This window comes from Pygoscelis adeliae, unplaced genomic scaffold, assembly GCF_000699105.1.
Source record: "Pygoscelis adeliae isolate BGI_AS28 unplaced genomic scaffold, ASM69910v1 Scaffold209, whole genome shotgun sequence".
Taxonomy (NCBI): Eukaryota; Metazoa; Chordata; class Aves; order Sphenisciformes; family Spheniscidae; genus Pygoscelis; species Pygoscelis adeliae.
Genome location: NW_008825538.1, coordinates 4,585,606 through 4,592,703, shown reverse-complemented (window position 1 = coordinate 4,592,703; position 7,098 = coordinate 4,585,606).

Genomic DNA, 7,098 nt, shown 5'->3' with positions numbered 1-7,098 from the left:
CATTTACTGTTAGGTGATACCAGCAAGGTATGCAAACCACAATCGGGAAAGGTAAATAGGCCAAGATGGCATACGGTCCCTTGGAAAGTCCCAAACATCTTGGCTGGGAGGTGGAGAAAACAAGTGATTTGCTACAGTGCTAGGCTTGATCTTGTGGTATGCTGTGACTCTGGGTGCAGCAGCGGCCACAGAAATGGGAGGCAGTCTGGTGTCAGGAGGGACGCGTTTTCATGGGGCAGTGGTGGCTGAGGAAAGCAAGGAGCAGTTAGTACCTTATCAAACTGATACTGATTTAAATGTACCGCCCTGGCCTGCCAGCGTCTTTAATCAAGTTCATGTCCTGCTGTCCTACTTGCCAGCGGCACTGTGGGTCGCTAATGAATTGCTCCCCACAGTCGTGTCTGGAAGCCGGTACCCCAGGTCAGCTGGAGGTGTGCTCATAAACCAGCTGGAGGGTAAAGACAGGCATTTGTCCACAGTGTGCTGGCTTTGATGGCAAAGCTGGTGTAAGAAATACCTTCCTCCCTCCAGCCACTTTTCCCTGACCCTTTATTCGTGCCAAGACAGCTGTTGGTGGTGCTATCCTGTAACCGGATCGCTGAAATGATTTGGGGTAAATATTCGTAAAAGAAATTATTTTGAGGGTTTATTTTTAGCATGTATCACTTCAGTGTCAAAGGCTGGCACAGAATTCCTCCACAGTAATTCCTCCTTTGAGATGGACTCGCTCTGTGACTTCAGTGCGACAGAAAGACCTTGCTCAAGTTTTGGTCTTTGGTGCAAGAAGACAAGGTCTAATCAGTGTCCCATGGTGTGAAAACAAAGGTCTGACCTACAAATATGCCTGGTGAGTTATTATTAGGCTTGCCTGAAAATATTCAAGTTTTAATCCAACAGTAGAATCCAACTTTACAACTCGAAGAGTCAAATCTAAGATATTAAATGTGCATTTATTCAAATATGTTTTCATATTTGAAACCATGTGAAACAGTATAAGTAACATCAGAAGAAATAGTATGTGTTTTTACAGAGTGTAATCTTTTTTGAACCTCCCTAACTGAAAACCGTCCCAAAAGAGCAAGAGAAGAGCATGGTGCTTTGGCAATCCACATTTCTGGTTAGATGTTTTCCAGATATAATACTGCATTTCCAGACATTGCAGATAACACCAAGTAGATTATTAAACTGAATATTTAAACTGTTACATGGTTTAAATGCTTTGTGAGTTTGTCTGCGCTACATTAAATTTATGTGAGTAAAAAGTCATTCTTGAATTACAAAATCAAGTAGTTTTTGCTCGCCTGACATCTCAATCCACTCCTGGAGATAAATTCACTGGGGCCTTGGAAAGTTTGTTTAAACAATTCAGACTCTGGCAGCTATAATTTGTTTTATTTTGGATTTATAGCATTTATTGAATACTATAATCTCAGCATTCAATAAAAATACTACTGAAGTTTCAAACTGCATCAGATTTTATATCTTTTAAGCAAGAAAGTAAAATAAACAGAGTATATCCAGAAACCAATCCTGATACTGACAGGGGATATTAAAACAATTTTAAAATCAATCAGAAATGTTCACTTGAAAATTTCTTTAATGGAAAATGCAGTTTCTGCAAAAAATAATATTCCAGCTTTGATTGGTAAAATGGAAACAAAATCTTTCACCATGGTTTGGATCTACCAGAATAAGAATAAAAATCTCTTTTTAAAAGTGAATCCAAACTCTTTTGGGAGTGGCTGCCTCCAGTTTAAGATTTGTGCTTAAGCTGGCTCCTGTTAGCTGTGGATCAATGCCACTTATAAATGGGGTATGCCAACAAAGCGTGGACAGCCCTGGAAATTCTCCTTCCCACTGCTTTTTCCTTACATCTCTGATTTACTGCTCTCAGGATCTCTCTGCTAGCTGTGTGAATGGTAGACGTGGGGAAGGAATTTTCTATTAATCAACCAGTCGCTGATAGAAACACCTAAGCAGTTAGTGTTTGTGCTTTTCATCATGGCAGGAATTTTGGAGGAAAAAAGGCAATTTGAAGTCTTCCCATTGGAAGGGAGAAGCAAGGAAGGGGTGACGTTCTCCAAGTACAACAAGCTGCTTACGTACTAGTAAGGTTTTGTATTTCATAGCAAGTTTTCAAACCTGAACCCCGGTATGGTTGTGTGGAAGACCACCCACCAATAATGGGAACACGTGCACCTCTGTGTTGCTCAGAACATCTGTCTTTGAAATTTTGAGATCTTTTCCCTATTTGATTCAACATTCATTTGTGTCCCTTTGAATTGTCAGGGTGTTGAATTGCCCTTGTCTAGTTTGTCTGCCTCCCTGGATGAAAGACGTCTCTCCTGGTTCATGATGGTTATAGGACTCCTGGGATATCCTGAAGTTATTCCTCCAGCTGGGAGGAATTTGTCAATGCTGCATAGTCCACACAAAGAACCTGGCCAGCAGACACAACTGAAGATGTGAAGCACCCCTTCCTTGCTTCTCCCTTCCAATGGGAATACTTCTGTCATAGTTTACATGAAAAAGATACAAGATACTCCTACAGGATGGAGAGGCTACTTTTTAATGAAGGAATGACTTAAATCAGCAAATCCTGCTGGCAACGAGACAAGCTTTGCTTCCTTGTTTTTGTCATGTAATGTTGAAGCAATTTAATACATGAAAACAATATTCCAAAGGTTGCAATTGTAATAACTTTGAATCCACTTGCCTCCTACCTAACTTTCTTCTGCCATAGTCTAAAGTTGCTCGCACTTGTGATAGCTCTAGCTCCTAGCCATGTAAACTCCCTTTATGATCAATGGAGATGAAAGCATGTCATGTCAGAGCGCTTCATCCCATTCTTAGTGGGTACCAGAGTTTGGCCAGACACCTACACTGCAGACGTTGAGGTCTGGTGAGATGAAGACACTCTGTTCCATGGCTGTCTTTTTACCCCAGCTATAGCTAATTACAAGACGGTTGAACAGGTCTTTTAAATTATCCACCCCAAAAGTACTCAGTAAAGTTACAAATTTCATAAGACTTTCTTGCCTTTTTTCCTTGTAAAGTGATTATTATCCTCTCTTAATTAAGTTGTCACAGACTCCAAGGTGTGTTGATAACAGTTTTTCAGGTTGTCATTCATGCTCTAATCATGTATCTATGACTTTCTCAGCTGTCTGGACAGAAGAGTTTGCCAATGTAAAATGTTTTGGAATCCATCCACTCTGGCTTTTCTCTAGATTTTTCATGGCATTGAAAAGCACAGTTGGACAGTTATCCTGCTCAGTGGAGTCCTCAGTTTTGTATCCATCTGGAATCACACACCAATACTTGTGGGGCAGTTAACTTGGCCAGAGAAAGTATTATGGAATTGATCCTCTGAACTTGGTGAAAATCTACTTAAGAGGTAAGTTCCAGTTGATCACAGTTTCAAAATCTCTCTCTTTTGGGTTGATTTTTTTCCGGAATACCAAATTTTATTTTAACAGTTTCCACTTAAGTCATGCATAATATTTACTATGCATAGAGGACTTATTCTACCAGTCTCCAAGTGCATCTCAAAAGCAGGTAAATGTGATTAATTTGATATAACAGTAGACAGTAACTTGACACTGATGCTGGAAACCAAAGAGTGAACTACATCAGTGATCTGCTGTATAGATGATTGTGATGACCAGTGATATAACAAGTTGCAGCAAACCCAGTCTGCAAGGATGTCCACAAATGTCTGGCAGAGTTCTGCTTTGTTTGCAGGATTGACCAACTAGCTGGGAAGAACAGATGTGTTAAGGGTAAATCCAGGCTGATTGGGAAGATTTGGGCTGCCCCTAAATGGGAACTTTTTTCCATCATGTCTCCCACCAGGCTGGATCTGCTCAGAGCTTTGGCTGCCCTGGAGATGAGAGGCACGTCCTGGAGCAGGGTCCTGCTGGCGGTTCACTGAGAAGCACCAGCAGGAAGGACCTGTTCTTGGCTCCTCTGCTGGGGCAGAAAGACCAGCAGGATAGGATACAACTCTTCCACTTTCTCTCCTCCAAGACACCACATCAGAAATATTGGTGAAGGTGGTAGAGCCTTGACAGCGTATTCTTGGGACTGGCTCATCTACCTATGGTCTAAGGCCAGCCTTGACCAATCAGTTGAGTTTGTACAGGGTTGTAAAATGCCACGTTTCACATTAGGTAAGTATTAAGCGCTGATACATGTGTTGCATTCCCATTAGTGTCTTATTCTTAACCTGTATTTTAAACATCTTTTATTTTACCGGTCTTGATAGTGGTGTTCCCAGATGTTGGCATCTGAGGTTCTTTAGTGCCTCTAATAGAAGTAAGTCTAGTATGCAGATTGCTGATAAAATAAGCTGCCTTTAAGTGGGACAAACTGTGATGTCTGTCTAATCTCAAGTGCTTTTATAACCGTTAACACCAGAGGCCATATCTAATTGCTATTTTAAGTACAGGTCAGAACTGGTACGCAGGAGCTGTAGACAGCAGGGACAGAAACTTGGGTCCAGACTGTCTCTTTGTGTTGCCCAAGTGTGCTCCTACTTATGGGATAAGTCAGGAGCAAGGGCCTGACTTAAGTTGGCTGCTATATACCCCATGGTATCGTGTCAACAAAACAGCCTTGACTCCTTCCTAAAGGCTTCAACACAGCGAGCAGAGAAGATGTGGGATATCTCTGCAACGGAGGCACAAGTGTCTGAGGGCTACTAGTGATACAGGGACAGAGAGTACACTGTGCTTCACGTAGCCTGTTTGTGGTGTTAGATGCAGCTACATTGTAGAAGTGGAGCCAAGGTGGCTGGACCATGTAATAACTGCTCATCCTACAGCACCTTCATGAGTCAGGGAATTGCTGCTCCCTAAATGAGTATAAATGACTTTCTGCGGGGTCATCTAGAGATGTGAATTCTGTTTTCTCAAGTCATCAGTATCACCAGAACCCCAAGAGTGTTTGACCTCATTCAATGCACATAACACTTTAGACCATGATCTATATTAGGTGCCAAGAGATGGTACAAGAGTGTTATATTAGCAGGTGCATTGCCATAATCTGTTAGGGCTAGGTTATATTTGCAAGGCTTCAGAGAAAATGTGTCTGCTGTGATTTTTTTTTTGGCCTTTATTGCATTCACCCACCCCATCTGTTATTTTCCTGAAGAAGAAACTTGCATGAATCATCTGATGACCATTTTAGAAATATTCAGCTGTGGGGCTGATATTCCAGCTTGCGGAGCAGGGCCGGTACTGCAGGGAAATATAATTTCAGAGTGGTGTCAGTATTTCATACAGCTGCAGCCCTCTCCACTGACTGGGATTTATAGGAGTAATGAAATGCTCTAGCATTTCCATGGACTTCCAGGTTGAATCAGAAACGCTGGACACTAAAATCTGCCCTTAGAGCTATTGACATCTACAGTGCAAGTTCCCATCCAACTAAATTCCAAGGCTAAATTTCAGAGTGGTTAGTTAAATTAAACAGGCTTTGAGGAGCTGAGTGAATTGGGAACGGGAGGTAGAAGTTGTCTGGGGTTTTGTAAATTGTCCGCAGTGGTCCCTTGTGGACGGGATGGCCCCTTCTGCACTGTGGAGCTGTGCTGTGTCCGGCGAGAGCAGCTCCAGCTGGGTAGCAGGTGTGCAGCAGCAGTGACCTGGTTTGGGAACGACCTCCGCTAACCTCCCCAGCATGCCAAGATAAAGACTGGCCATATGTTCCAACGCACACTTCCGTGCCAAAAGGTCATCTTCCAAGTGGTCTTAGAGGGAAGCTGCACTCCTGAGGAAAAAACATCTTAAGATATCCCAGGAAAAGAGAAAACCACTGCTCAAACACTTTTCTGCATGGATAGATAATGTAAACCAAAGGCATTTAAACATCAGGGGTAATTCAGTGCTGCTTGATTCCTAGGTGCGTCATTAAAAAGCATTTGGATGTAAAGGGAGGAAAAGCTGAAGGTGCCAGTACTGCTGAATAAACCAAGAGACAAGATGTCCTGTGTTCCCACAGCTCTGCTTGAAGTACAATCGTAGGGTTTCAGGGCACCGAGATGCAAGTCCTGAGAGGCTGTTAATAAGTCCTGGCTGCTGTGGTAGAGGTGGGAAGGTCAGTCTGGATCCCATGGTGATGGTTTGTAGCTCCATTTTTGGAAATCAGTTTTGGCTCTTCAGAGCACTTTTCAAGCTGAAGAGCATTGGGACTTAAACTCCTAAGGCCCTGGTGGAGAAAGATTCTTAACACCTTTTTCCTATTTAATCATCCCACTTTGATTTTTGGTGATGTTGGTGAAAGTTGAATGCCTTACAAGAAGTTAACTGCCCAATACCCTGTAGATTGGGATCCAAGTCGTATGTATCTGAAAAGGAAAGCATTCCTACCTGACTTACATGCCTTTGGAAGTCTCAGCTATCGTCTCAGCAATAAAATATCCTACAGGCACTTGAAAATTGCACATGGGAAAGGACCTCTTATTGTATTAGTCCCAATTTCTGCATAGCTGAGAGAGACACCAGGTGGTATCTAATTGCAGCTAGAAATAAAAGCCACATGATTACAAAGGCAGCTAAACACTCTTTTCTCTTCACTCTTTGGAAGCGGGATCATCTTTTCAGTGCTGCCATTCATTCTAGCTTATCACATTTCCATCAATAAACCTTCTAGTCAAGTCCTTATCTGCAGCTTATAAAGCACTGTTCTCTGCCTCACCTTTCCTGCGTGAGAAATCTGCAAGCGTGAGTGCACCAAAGCAGTCTGAAAAGAATTTATAGGCTTCCTGCATATTCATGTGGTTACTTACACAACCTTAAACAATTTTGTTACTCTATCTGTGCTTTTGGGGCTTGCAGAGCTGGGGCTGTGTACACGCAGCATTTGCTGTGCTCACATCAGCCCTTGGAGGAGAGCTTGCTGTAGTCCTTTCCCCATGGGAACATCAGCAGTGCCTGCCCCAGCTCCAGGGGTACAAGGACCTGAAGCTGTGGCTGAGCCGCTGACATCGGTGTGTACATGCTTCTTGTCTACCCAATCTGGTGGAAAATGGCTCTGATGACTCATTTCTCACATGGTCATTTTTATTTAGCAGTCCCAGTCATCCTGAAAGAGAAAACT